General features: G+C 38.0%; 1 long non-coding RNA gene across 9 annotated transcripts; it reads right to left on the bottom strand.

The window, feature by feature from the left end:
- Positions 1–4,571: 4,571 nt before the first annotated feature.
- Positions 4,572–13,616, bottom strand: LOC147613579 (uncharacterized). Of its 9 annotated transcripts, none has more exons than XR_015263226.1 (7): positions 13,373–13,616; positions 13,016–13,225; positions 11,203–11,265; positions 10,044–10,149; positions 8,700–8,740; positions 8,122–8,161; positions 4,572–4,941 (listed from the first exon to the last, which is right to left on the bottom strand). It is a non-coding gene; the product is annotated as an uncharacterized LOC147613579 (long non-coding RNA). The 9 variants fall into 9 exon arrangements; XR_015263224.1 differs by lacking the exon at positions 4,572–4,941 and adding an exon at positions 5,061–5,737 and having other exon boundaries at positions 8,122–8,263; XR_015263225.1 differs by lacking the exon at positions 4,572–4,941 and adding an exon at positions 5,061–5,737.
- Between the last annotated feature and the right edge of the window lie 832 nt (positions 13,617–14,448).

The raw sequence follows: 14,448 nt of genomic DNA, 5'->3' as shown, positions 1-14,448 counted from the left end.
TCTTAATATAGAGGGCACTATCAATTAGGCTATTGCAAAAATCTTGTGCAACCAAGTATGCATGTATCTTTTCGTACTATGCTTTGGGAGCCTGCTTAAGACCATATAAAGCCTTCTTTAACAAAACCATGAGGCTGAGATACATTGACCTCCTTATGCAAATCTCCATTCAAGAAAGCAGTTTTGATATCCAACTCACGTGCATTCCAACCTTTATGTACTGCTAGAGTAATGATACTCCACATGGTAGTCATACTACATGTGGGTGCAAAGGTTTCACCATAATCAATGCCTTTCTCTTGTGCATAACCCTTTACAAGCCTAGCTTTGTATGGCTCAACACTGTTGTCTGCTCTTCGTTTAAGCTTGTAAACCAATTTCGTACCAATGACCTTCTTCCCAAGAGGCAAGTTTACCAAATCCCATGTAACATTTTTGAGTATTGAATCATACTTAGATTATATAGCACTCATCCAATTTTAAGATTTGTTTGCTTCATCAAAGGAGACAAATTTCTTTTCATCACATAAATCGGTAATAAGAGTATAACTGCATCAACATGAGATGCATGATGAGAACCTCCATGTGTTCTTCTAGGCAAAGGAGTGGCCAATTTGCTATCATGTAGTGTTTGCACTAGCCATTTTGACATACTTTTTAACTCTTCAATTTCCCTTCTTTTCTTATCAACTGCATCATCCACATTTGCCTCATCAAATAGGCTAATCTGTGGGCTGAAAAACGTGCTGATTCGTAACCTATGTGGGCTGATTTTCAACATTCCTTTGATTACCCAAATCCTCTATATCAATGTGTCCTACATTGAACAATAGGAGAGTGTCGAATATGTCCAAACATACATTGTGCTGTTTTTTACATGAAAGCAAGGGCTGAATTGCATCTTCCACAAATACATTATCTCTACTCAGAATCTGCTTGATAGTAGGATGATAGAGATGGTAACCTTTACTTTCTAAGCTTTATCCCACAAAAATACATTTAATAGCTTTATCATCAAGCTTACTGCAAAGTTGCTCAGGCACAAGTGCATAAGCAAGACAAGTGCATAAGCAAGACAACCAAAAATACGTAAGTGAGCCATAGAGGGAATTTTACCATTCCAAGTGCATAAGCAAGACAAGTGCATAAGCAAGACAACCAAAAATACGTAAGTGAGCCATAGAGGGAATTTTACCATTCCAAGCTTTAAAAGGCATAATTGTATGCACACATGATTGCTTCTAGCCAGAAACCATGAGGTAACTCCTAACTTTTGACCATACAACGTGCCATCTCCATAAGAGACCTATTTTTACTTTTAGTTACATCATTTTGCTGAGGTGTATAGGGCACATTACATTAGTTTTTTATCCCATGATCAGCCATGTATGCACGAAGCTTCTTCAACATATACTCCCTTGATCAATACACAGGGTACCAATCTTACATGTAGAAGCATTTTGAACCATAGCAGCAAAGTGCCTAAAGGCATGTAAAAATGTATGATTTCTTTTTCAATGGATATACCCAAGTATGTTTGGAATAATCATCAATGAATGTGCGATAAAATAGAGGTATCTCCCAATAGAGGGTATCCTCATAACCACATACATCATTGTGTATAAGCTGCAATTTTGGACAGCTCTAAGTGAACCATCTTTGGGAAATGGTGCCCACTGTATTTTTTCAAGAATATAGCCCTCACAAAAATGTTTGATAGGGGCTTCAAGATGCGGCAGCTCAAACACCATGTCATGTTAATGCAAATGCAGCAAACTGCCAAAGTTCAAGTGACCAAAGCATGCATGCCACAATCGAGCATCACCCATTGCCTTTGTGGTAGAAACTATACATACATCATGCCTTTGTCTTTCATATGCATATAGCCTATAAGGGCCATGAGACAAAGTACTAGAAGTAACAAATGTATTGCCATCACTAAGATCATGAACAATACATCCTGTCATCCATAAACTCAACCATTAAGCCAACCTTAGTAATGGCAAAGATAGATAACAAGTACTTCTTGATCGTTGGTACATATAATACATCTGAAAGCATGATTTCTCCACCATTTGCAGCAATGAGAAAAATTTTACCAACTCCTTTTATATGATCTGAGGAGTTATTTGTACAGGTAATAGTGTTTCCCTATGGAGAAGATTCAAGTGATGAGAACAAACTCCGATGGGAAGTAATGTGCTTACTAGCACCACTGTAAAAATACTAGACATGTATATCTGTAAGCCATGCATACATCCTTATTTAAAGGGTCAAAACTGCACTACACAATGAAAGCCCAATCATCATGTGCATAGTTTGCAGATTCTTTGTTTTCTGCATCAGATACTGACGCATCAGCTACAACCATACTTGAGTCTTTCTTTTTCTCCTTCTCCAACCGTTTCCTGCACTCATTAATATAGTGACCAGGTTTCCTGCAATAGTTGCATTTGCCCTTTTCCTTTGGCTTGTTGCCTTCCTTGTCTACAGGCTCGCCGGATGACTCTGATTTCGGCTTGTAACTACTCTGAGGAAATTTACCTTTGCCTCTTTGTTGATTGGTAGTAAAAGCCTAATCTCCTGTATGCATGACATATCTATTTTTCCTAGATTTCTCTTCTTGTAAGAGCACAGAAACCAACTCCTCAAACTTCAAGGCATTTGGATTTCCTTTTATCATGAGTCTCATGGTAGAAGCAAAACCCTGATATGAGTCTAACAATGCATTCAAGACAATAGGCACCAATGAGCTGTTAGGATGTACTTCATCAACACTGTGGCCAAATGCTCCTTAAAATCCATGTTTTTTGTAAGAAAATTGTCTATGGAGTCTTCCTCATCCATATGCTCTGACTCTAATTGCTTGCGTTCGTATATAAGCAACACGGCTTCATTACGTACCTGTACAATGATGCAAGTGCATCCCAAGCATGTTTAGTAGTCTTGCATGACCAAATGTGAGGAATGATATTACTCTTAATTGACAAAGCAAGCAACGTGCTTGCGCATCTCTTCCATCCCACTTTGTTTGTTCCTACGTAGGAGGTATGCTATGTTATGGTAATACACCATGTGAAACTGAGTTCGTGTCTGCAGATGTGCCTTTTGAATCATGTTCATCAAAGGCACCAGAACGTTTAGTACAGACCACAGCATTCCACATCCCTTTGGCTACAAATACATGCCCCATCATATAGGACCATAATGGATAGTTGGTCCCATCAAGCTTAGTGGGTAGCATCCAAAATACATCACTGTTTTTCATTTCTAATAATACCCAAGAAGTAATCATGCAACCTACAAAGTGCTGAGTGCTCCTTTGATGCAACCAAGATGGCTGCTAATAAGGCCGTTGACAATGGAGACTTGCAAGGTGTATAAAAGAAACGTAGAGTATAGTGAGTAGAAATTTTACTCATAAGATGTAGAGATCAATGTCGCTGAAGTGAAGCTTGTAGACAAGATCTGGTGTGGTAAGTGTTTGTTGATGCTTTCTCGTGTATCTGTATACCCATATGTAGTAGATCTGGCAAAACTAGTCTAGAATTTGATGAAGAACAGTGCAAATCCGATCCTTAAAGATGTCTGTAGAAAATCCAAGACCGTGCAAACAACCCCCAAAACATGCTTGGAACAAAAATCTGACTAAAAAAATGTAGTATGAAGTATCGCACACTTCACGGCCCTCTTTCTTCTCCAAAAAGGGCGCCTTGATTTGATTCAAGAAGACAAGCAACTCATAGTGAAGGGTAGGCAATAGCACAGGGGCAAGGAGCGTATGCTCTGATACCAAATGTTGGAAATAGGGTTGCAGGACTACACACACACACACACACAGAGTGGAGAAGCTCAAGGGAGCACACAATGAGATGATAGATATATAATGAATGTATACTGTACAAAGATAGTCAGTATACCCCAAGATGGGTGTTTATTAGCACGGGAAAAAAATCTCCTAAAGAGAGAAAAAGTGCCCCAGCTGGTCCTAGTGTGTTTACACACATCACTACCAAATATGGCTATAGTACCAAAGTACACTACACAATAATGACACGACTTCATTGACAACCATATGAGTTTACAAAGTACTAAATAGTACTACTGAAGAAGCATAAAATAGTACTAAATAGTACTACTAAAGAAGCATAAAATCCACAACTTGACTACCTAAATCAATAGATGTACTAAATAGTACTACCCAAATTAGTAGATGTACTAAATAGCACTACCCAAATCAGTAGATGTAGTGAATAGTACTACCTAAAGACTATTTTTAGAAGAGTTTACATAATATATATTAGATAGAACTTAACAAATATAATGATACTTGTTGGTTACTTGAATCCTAGTGTACCCACCCACTTTTGAGGAGCCTTCTTGCAATTAGAACCTGGTGCATGATAGTGCAAAATTGAGCAAAGCAGGGTCGTACTTGTACACAGCCAGTGATACATGTGCAAGCACGGCGTGACCACCACATCTATAGATATTAGAGTGTGCTACTTGCTGAAACCCTAGACCACACAACACACACCTGCACATGTGACAAGACATATAGAGAGAAAAAAACATTTGCTCCATGAGTATGAAAGAAACATGATCATGGAGGGATGAGTGTCTTGTAAGTTGTCATACCTATCAATATGTACATTAATTACATTTGCAAATACAGCTTGGTGTTGAGTTAGTTGTGGCTTCATAGCATGAAAACTATGATGTGTGATGGTCCCAATCATCTTCAAGAGATTAAAGTTGAAAAGAGTCTCCCTATTCAACAGCTCCTCAATCTCTTTCTGTTGCATGCAAATAGCTTTGAGGCATTATTTTTCATGGCACATGCGATCATACAAACCATGATGTGTGATGGTCCCAATCATCTTCAAACAGATTGAAGTTGAAAAGTGTCTCCCTATCCAGTAGCTCCTCAATCTCTTTCCACTGCACGCAAATAGGCATTCTTTTTCATGGCACACATGGTCATGCACACATCGGACAAATCCTTCATCAAGTAGTTCAACGTCACATCCATTTTCATGGCACACACCCGGTCACACACATTGGACAAATCCTTTATCACGTAGTTCAACATCACATCCAAATAATTTGCACCTATAATGCCTTGAATTTTTTTTGTGATCCATGTGCATGTGCCCTTAGAGAAGTTAACTTTTATTTGGGCATCTCATTCTCTACTTTTAGCATCCTCCAATTCCAAAAGAAAAGAAGACCTTGTACATTCATGACTACTTACCCATGAATCTAAAACCTGTACATGTATATTCGTCTCGTGGGGTAGGCACCTTTACCATGTTTGTGATGATACACATGTGATTTAACACCCTCCTCTTTCACACGAGCGGTGGCCAAATGTGTGTCATGTTCATATGCCCTGGATTCTCTATGAGAAGTGAAGTCAACCCAATCCACTTTCACTATGTGCTTGTGTGCTGTGAATGCATGCACCATCACTGTACCCACCACTTTATTGTTATACACATTGATAGTTTGGTATCTAGAGGCTTACATATCCAGTAATTTTCTTTTCCAAGACATTAGTTATCTCTTTCCACCTTGCCCCAAGTGTCAACCATCCACATTCTCATAGCATGGATGTTCTCTGGCTTTTCCCAAAGGAAGAAAGCCCATTCGAGTGGACCAGAAACCTTGGGCCACAAATTCTTGTCACTAGTCTTTGAGACCTTCTTGTGCTAGCCAAATTTTGGGGTGCCCATGTCTTCAAGCCCCAAATCAAAACCCAAAATAAATATTAATCAAACAACAAATGTAATTTTAGATAAGTATCAACCTTTCAAACAAACTATAATAGTTAGTTTTGAAGGGTAAGAAACTCTCTCTTGCTCTCTCTCTCTCTCTCTCTCTCTCTCTCTCTCTCTCTCTTTTCCCCTAAACCAAAGAACATCAACATAGACATGCGACAACTACCCTCCCACACAGCACACTGACACTCATAAGACACTTTAAAAGACTCTATTAGATCACACATGAAAACAAAACTTCAATGGGCAAATTTGGAAGCTTCTAGAAGTGTACAAGCAACACACAAGGCCTAATTTTGAATCTTCTAGTAGTATAGGAGCAACACACATGCTTTTGGTTGTATAGGAGCAACACACATGCAGACAATTTGCAGTACCCTAAATCTACACACATGCATTGATTACACAAGAAAACATTTACAAAACTCTAAACACACAAGAAAACATTTACATAAAACTCTAAACACACAATGAAAACAAAAAAAATTAATAGTAGGAAAACTATGAAACGCGTTGAATTATACATTGGGATTAGGTGTAATGGTGATAATAATGAATTCAGATAAACTACTAAACACATAATGAAAACAAATAAAAAAAGCAAAGAAAACCCTAAAATAGACTGACATGTAGAGAGCTTGGGGATTGAGTGTGTTGTCAAAATGGATTGTTTGCACTCAGGTGGGTTGAATGAACTGCATCTCAAAAGTTACAAAGCATGCAATCATCATAGGAGAAGAGTTTCCCTTCATGAGATGTCATGTAGGTATAGTGGTACACTCACACAAAAATTAGAAATGGATAAAGGGAATGAGTGAAGATATTATACTAATGATACCATGAATAATTTTAGTAAAGGTTTGGTGAGAGAATCTACTTACTAGATATTACTAGATATGCATGGGTTCACCGAGGAAAGTTACAAAATTTCAAGTGTAAAGTATAGTACACCCTTTGCCAATAGTATATACACCCTTCCATACTTTCAACCACATCTAAGAAAGTTTTTCAATGACTTGGTTAATAACCCTCAATCACTTTTACCATCTCTAAGGGGCTGTTAAACCTTGTGACAATGTTCTCGTATAGGATCAAGGCGACATCGACAATCTTCATGGCCTTATTTTCTACAATTTCAAGTAAGTCATTTTTCTTTCTTCCTTATTTCCCTCTTGTGGTGATGGTGTTTCCTTGCATCTAATCCTTTCTAAATTCCTCAAGACGTGTAAAATGGAAAAAGATTTTGCTCTCCCATTGGTCTCACGCTACGTCACTTTCCTTTTAATCCCTTCTCACACCTCTTCCTAATGACTAAAACCTCACTACTACAACACAATGGAGATATAGCCATGCCAATAGTAGTTGGGCAACTTAATGCTATTTATGTAGGCTTCAAAAATCACCATCCAACTACTGGCCTGGTTATGATCATGCTAGTATAGCCGCGGTAGGCTTGAAACAAAATAAATAGGGGGTTCCCCTTGCTTGCTCTATAGAAACTATAGTGCATGCAAACAAGAGGTGCCCCTTGTTTTTTTGCTTGTGTATGTGCAAGTGTGTAAGTGAACATGAAAACAACAAATGTGCAAGCCCCCTCTTTATGCATGCATAGCATTATCCATAAAAGCATGCCCTCTCTCTTTATGTATGTATAGAACATACACATCATTATGCCCTCTGTTTTCTTACTTGTCATGTGTAAGTTTAGTGGAAGAAAATCATATTCGCATAATATAAACACTGGGAGATGAAAGATAACAAATCTTGCACAAGGTTGAGGCCAAATATAGTTTTCATTACGTAATCGCACTGAAAAAGTATATATTAGATTATCACTGTATGTAGATAGGACGTAGACCTTTTTTTACCTAAATAACATAAGAGTGCTAAACGTAAAAAACATAAACTTAAATAACATAAGGCATGCTTAAAGCTTAAATAACATAAGAGTATGCTTAAAGCTTAAATAAGATAAGAGCGCTAAAAATGCATGCTTTAAGCATGCATAAAGCTCTATGCATAAATAAATCCTAAGCATGCATAAGAGCGCTAAATGCATGCTTTAAGCTTAGTGCATTAAGCATGCATAAATCTCTATGCATAAATAAATCCTAAGCTCTATGCATGCTTTAATCAAAATCTCTATGCATAAATAAATCCTAAGCTCTATGCATGCTTTAATCAAAATGCATTAAGCTCTACACGCATAAAGCTTTAAGCTCTGTGCATAAGGCATGCATTAAGCATAAGCTTTATGCACTAAGCTAAACCTAAACCCGGTACCCAAGGGTACAATAAACATAGAGCTTGCATTAATGATTACAAGAAAAAGAGGGCTTACCTCTTTATTGTCAAGCCGAAGGAGACAATTAGTGCAAGACCTACAAAACATAAAATTAAAAAAAGTGATTAGCAACACATTTAATAAGCTCTACCTACCTAAGCTCTATGCATAAAGCCGAAGGAGACGATAAGTGCAAGACCTACAAAACATAAAATTAAAAAAAGTGATTAGCAACACATTCAATAAGCTCTATTTACCTAAGCTCTATACATGCTTTAAGCTAAATGCATTAAGCTTTATGCATAAGCTTAAAGCATACTTTAAGCTCTATGCATAAGGCTTTATGCATAAGCTCTATGCATAAAGCTTTATGCATAGAGCTTAATGCATGCTTAAAGCTTGTGCATAGAGCTTAAATCTTATGCATAAAGCTTATGAAGTAAGCTTAAAGCATGCATAAGATTTAAGCTCTATGCATAAGCTTTAAGCATGCATTAAGCCTTATGCATAGAGCTCTATTCATGATTTAAGCTCTATGCATTAAGCTTTATACACTAAGCTAAACCTAAACCCGAAACCCAAGGGTGAAATAAACATAAAGATTGTATTAACAAATACAAAAAAAGAGGGGTTACCTCTTTATTTGTTAAGCCAAAGGAGAGGATTAGTGCAAGACCTACAAAATATCAATTTAAAAAAAAGTGATTACTAACACATCAAATGAACTCTACTTATAAAAAATAAGAGACATAGAAAATACCAACACATATTAAAGCATGCTCACAAGCAGGAGAAGGAGAAAAAGCTCAAAGAAGGTTAGTACTTTAAACTTTAACCCTAATCTTATTATGTACTCTATTAATCATTAGGGTTAAGCATAAGAGCAGAATACCTTCATTAGGTCACACACCATAGCCATGTAGTGATGAATAAGAAGAAAGGGAAAGAGAAAGAGGAAGAGGAAGGAAGTACAAATGCATGGGATATAGGTAGATTGATGGAGTAGATGGAGCTGGTGCAGTCCTTCAAAAAGAAAAGAGTGGAGAAATTTTTTCTTTTGGGGGGGGGAGGGGGGGGAAGAACTGCGTCGACGATGCCAGGTGGGTTCGAAAAGTTATTTTTTCAGCGCTGCTATAAGCAATGCTATAAGCGCTGCTATTCATCACTTATAGTGGTGTAATGTAAAATGCCACTAAAATACCACAAATAAGCGATGCCATGGTTTGCTTTTGTTGTAGTGTTCTTACACCCTTTTAAAGAGAGCTTCCAAACCTTGCTATAATGCAAAATCATATTCATCATGTATAGGGGGTGGTCCACTGCTTTAAGTTCTAAGCATATTACAAACAAATAAACATTGATTTTATGTTATGATAAGGTAATGTTTATTTTTTAAAAGATAAGATATAATTTGAGGCAATATACTTACAAAGACTACTATGATAAGAAAATCTTTATTTCTTAAAAGATAAGTTACGATTTGAGGTAGTATTTCTTAAAAGATAAGACTGTTGGGATTACTTATTACAAAGAATGTTGGGATATCTAGACTCCTCCTTCACATGCAGCATTGTGCTACAAGTTGTTTGCCATCTACCCATGCATAAACATAAATACTTAAAACTCCTATGGATCATAGAGTATGCTTTGTGCATGCATAGAGTATGCTTAAAGCTCTTATGCATCGTTGAGCTCTCATGCTTTATTTATGCATACAAGAAAGCATATGTATGCGTTATGCTTGCATACATAGAGTATATGTACATATGGTCTATGTATGCATAAATAGAGCTTGCAAACTCTATTTATGGATATAAAAAGCATATGTATGCTTTATGCTTACATACATAGAGTATGCATTCTACATAAAACATAGTCATAGAGCATAAATATAGACTAAAAGCACACAAAAATTAAATGATCCCCCACACCCTAGGATGCTAGTAATGCTGAATTAAAAAAAGGTAAAGAGAACCAACCTGGATTATAAAGTTGAGTGGATTAGAGAGGGGGGATGTTTTTTTGCGAGCTTTCCTTGCAAGCTTCCAAGAATATCTCACGAGATTTTGAATTTATAGTTGTTTTCTGCAAGACATTGTTACTAGGTTATGGTCAAGTTCATAATTATCGATTATTCTCTCTCCTCTCCTACGTCTCCTCTCTCCTCTCTCTCTCTCTCTCTCTCTCTCTCTCTCTCTCTAAATCCACACCATAGTGCATGTTGGCTTGCAATAAGTTACGATAAAGCTTTACATCATGGGAGCTTTCATCTATCTTTTATAATTCAAATCTCGCATCACACAAAACCTTGGTCAAACCCAACATGCTCAAAAAGATGCTTAGGTCCTTTGAAAAGATGTAGGAGACCCACAGCATCCTACCCCCACTAGGCGAGCATGAGTGTACATTGAGACTAGCTTGTGCCATCACACACAAATGTGGTTAAAATGATTGTAAAAATAAGTATATTTCAATAAGTTTTGTGATCTCAAATATTAAAGAAAGAAGGTTTGGGAAGCCCTAAGACCTTTTTGACCATTGACCATTGACCAACATTGTCTAGGTTAACATAAATAGAGGTCTTATGCATAAGAACTCTATGCATAAAGGTAAAGCATAGAGCTCTTATACATTACATTGCATAGATGTAATATGTAAGATCTTTAAGCTCTTATGCATAAAGGTTTTATGCATGGAACTCTTATGCATAAGAGTTCTATGCATAGATCTCTTATTCATTACACAACATAGAGGTAATGTATAAGGGCTTTTATGCATGTAATAAGAGCTCTATGCACATAGCTCAAAATGCATAGGAGCTCTTATCCATATAGATCTTATGCATTAGAACTCTATGCAAAGGAGCTCTAATGCATAAGATTTATGCATAAGCCATATATCTCTATGCATAAGAGATCTATCATAAAAGCTCTATGCATATGTGTAGCCCTCTAATGCATAGAGCTTTTATGCATAAGAGATCTATGCATAAAAGCTCTATGCATTAGAGGGCTACACATATGTGTAGAGCTCTATGGCTTATGCATAGAGCTCTAATGCATATTAAGAGCTCTTATATATTTAATGCATGATCCGTAAAACTTTATAAGTGTAAATACATAGAGAGCAAGTCTTTACCGAAGAACGTGTGACATAAGATCGTGTCGAAGAAGAGGCTTGCTCGAAAGATTTTGCAAGACCCTAAAACAAAAAGAAACTATTAGTTAAAATAAGAATAAAGAGAAGGCAAAAGAAAACCTCAAGAACTATAAGTTCTTCTTTATCTTCTTACACCAAACAAAAACTAAGAAAAATAGAAGAGAAAGTAGAAGATCATAAGAAAGTAAATGAGAAAAATAAGAAAGTGAAAAAGAAGATCTCACCCTTCCATACGAAAGAGGAGAAACAAGAAAAAGTCACATAATCTCACCTTGCCTTTGCCTTCTCAAAGAAACTTTGCTTAGAAAAGCTAGGTTTACTTTAAAAAAGCCACTTAAAGCCGGAAGCAGTTTTTTTTTTTCAACGCTGCTATTTTCATTACTACTTGTATTATTATTATGTTCTCTACTAAATATATAACAGCAATCTCAGTGCAATTTTTTTTCTTATATGATGTTACCTTAATAGTGATAAGGTTTGGACCTTAGAATTTAAGCCTTTCAACCTTAGAATCTTCCAAGCCCGGCTTTCCACGTCAGCCCAACCCCCCTCTCCACCGCTTCACACTAACCCCTCCATGTCTTGCCTCGCAGCATCCTCTGTGATGTGCGCCATCTCCTGGTTCTGTTGTGTGCGTGCGCGCGCGTGTGTGAGTGAGTGTGTGAGAGAGAGAGAGGCGGGATAGAGAGAGAGAGGCGGTAGAGAGAGAGAGGAAGACAGAGAGCACTTACACTTGCAAGGCTCTGTGCTGCACGTGCACATACACGTACACGTAGACACACACATGTACACGCAGACACGTACATACACATGCAGTACGTGCACATGCGTGCACACACTCACATAGAAGTTATCCGAGGCTTGTACTCCTCCTTGAAAACTTGCTTTGGATTACTAGAGAGAGGAGACATGGCATAGAAGGAGAGAGAGAGGGAGGGGGGAGGGGGGGGAAGAAATCGTATGAATGCTCAGCTACAAATGCCATAGAGGGAGGGGAAATCGTATGCATGCTGCCTGTCCGAGAGGCAAATGCAGAGCTGTGTGAATAGCGGGAGCGAGGGAGATAGGCGTATGCGAATATCAGAGAGGCAATTATAGAGCTGTGTGAATAGCAGGAGAGATGATGATGAGAGAGAGAGAGATTCATGAGATTTGAACGAGAGAGAACTATGTCTGCAACTCGAGAAAGAGAGGGGACATGCGAGATCCATGCTGCAGTAAAAAGGGTCGGCAAAATGACAGAGAGATGCCGCATGCATGCTGCAGCAACATAGAGATGCCGAGAAAGAGAGGGGACATGCGAGATCCATGCTGCAGTAAAAAGGGTCGGCAAAATGACAGAGAGATGCCGCATGCATGCTGCAGCAACATAGAGATGCCGCGTGCATGCAGCAACATAGAGCCGCTAGATCGAGAAGCGGTGTAGTTAAGCCCTAATTAGGAACGACGATGGGCAGGTTATAAGCGATCCCCTGAACAACCTCCACATTATCTGCAACGTACAAAGTAGCTTCAAGAATTGCGTATCACGATATCTTCACCCTGTAGAGATCGCTAGATTTTAACTTTAATGATGTATGCATTTGAGATAATCTGTCTCCACTCGCCGATTGTGAACCGAGTTAAGTAATGCACAGCAAATAATTAAGCATGCTGTAGCCATGTAATCGACAGTTTAAGCTGGTCCAATATATTGCTCGCAAAAGATTAACGTATAAGAGTACTTCATAATTACCTGCAGCTTCTAGCTTGTTACTTGATTCACATAATTAAACAGCAATTGCGAGCTTACCTGAAGATGGACGTGTAGAGCGATGGAGAGGAGAGATTGCTGTACTGCAACTGTTGGGGGTGTGTTGATTATGATAAGCAATCCGCTGACAGAAAAATAGAGAGCACGCTCGCCCACATGCGTTTACGTATGAATGTGGAGGAATGTGCTCTCTATCTTCTGTCAACAGCGTGAGAAACCAGTACCACCCGTTGGTCTATGACAGCACCCCTGCACCAAAAAGGTAAGCAAACGATTGAGCTTAAAGTCGCTTAATCAAATGAGTAAAGATGAAGCAAAAAGCTAATCGAGATCAAGTAATAGAACTCTACATGCCGGCCATTGCCGATCATCAAGAGAAAATCAGCACAGATTAACCTTAATTTCCAGCCAGCCGTGATCAAGCTCGAAACCCAACAAAAAGCTGGCCGTGGCTCATCATCTGTGCTGCAACAGAGCTAATCGTGGTTGGCAATGGCTTCTTCTGACAGCAGTTTAAGTCTATCACAGGTTTTAATAGGCGGAGGCCTTCTTGCGGATGATCAGAGCCAGAGGTGCGCAACCCACATGGGAATTATGTAAGAATTTTGTGAAATTGTCTCTAAATGTAAGGAATTTCTCAAAATTCACCGAAATTTTCTCTCTAAATGCAAAGAATTTCTCAAAATTCCAACCTAATTCCCATGTGGGCTGCGCGCCCACACCTTTGGCTCCTTGTCTAGGACATCAGAAATCTAAGAAATGAAGGGGCAAACTAGCGTTTCAAAGGGATACTAAGGTACTCAATCATGTTTGGACCTTTTTAATCACTGACTTGGTCTAAAGTGTACATTTTTTTTAAAGCTCCCGTGTTACTATAAGCTATAGTGCTGCCAGTGTAATCCTTTTGGTACAAGGTACGCTGTGCATGATAATGCAATAATGAAGAACGGATTACGTAAAAGAATATAGGTGGAAATCTAGGTTGCTGGTAGCTACCTCCCAATATAAATTATTTTGATGTGAAGGAAACAGTAGCTTTCTTTTGAAATTTGAAGTTTTTTATTCAACAACAAAGTTGTAGAAGCCATCCATCACAGTGTTTGGGAAAGGTGTGTCTCAACTTAACTTTTGGACGATTGAAAATTCAAAATAGTCGGTTGAGATTGTCAGTAAAAAGAATTGAACAAGTTGAAAAGAGCACAATCATATGATAATTTTAAAAAAAGGTATGCTTAATTTCTTCAAACTTTCAGTTTACTTAAAAATAAAGAGGAATTGTGTATGTTTGAAAAAAAAAAACGAACGACAAAGTGGCAATGTACATGTAGCTTACTTAAAGATGAAGAGGAATTGTGTATGTTTGAAAAAAAAAAAGGAACGACATGTACATGTATAATGTATAACAATTAGTATCAAACGGGTACCCTTGCCCTTCAAAAATGTCGTTCAAAAACAGGCATGACTCCCGATTT

Source organism: Cibotium barometz, chromosome 43 (assembly GCF_041138505.1).
Source record: "Cibotium barometz isolate CiBa-2024 chromosome 43, ASM4113850v1, whole genome shotgun sequence".
Lineage (NCBI taxonomy): Eukaryota > Viridiplantae > Streptophyta > Polypodiopsida > Cyatheales > Cibotiaceae > Cibotium > Cibotium barometz.
The sequence above is the reverse complement of the archived record's forward strand: the minus strand, read 5'-3'. Positions and strand labels throughout refer to the sequence as shown.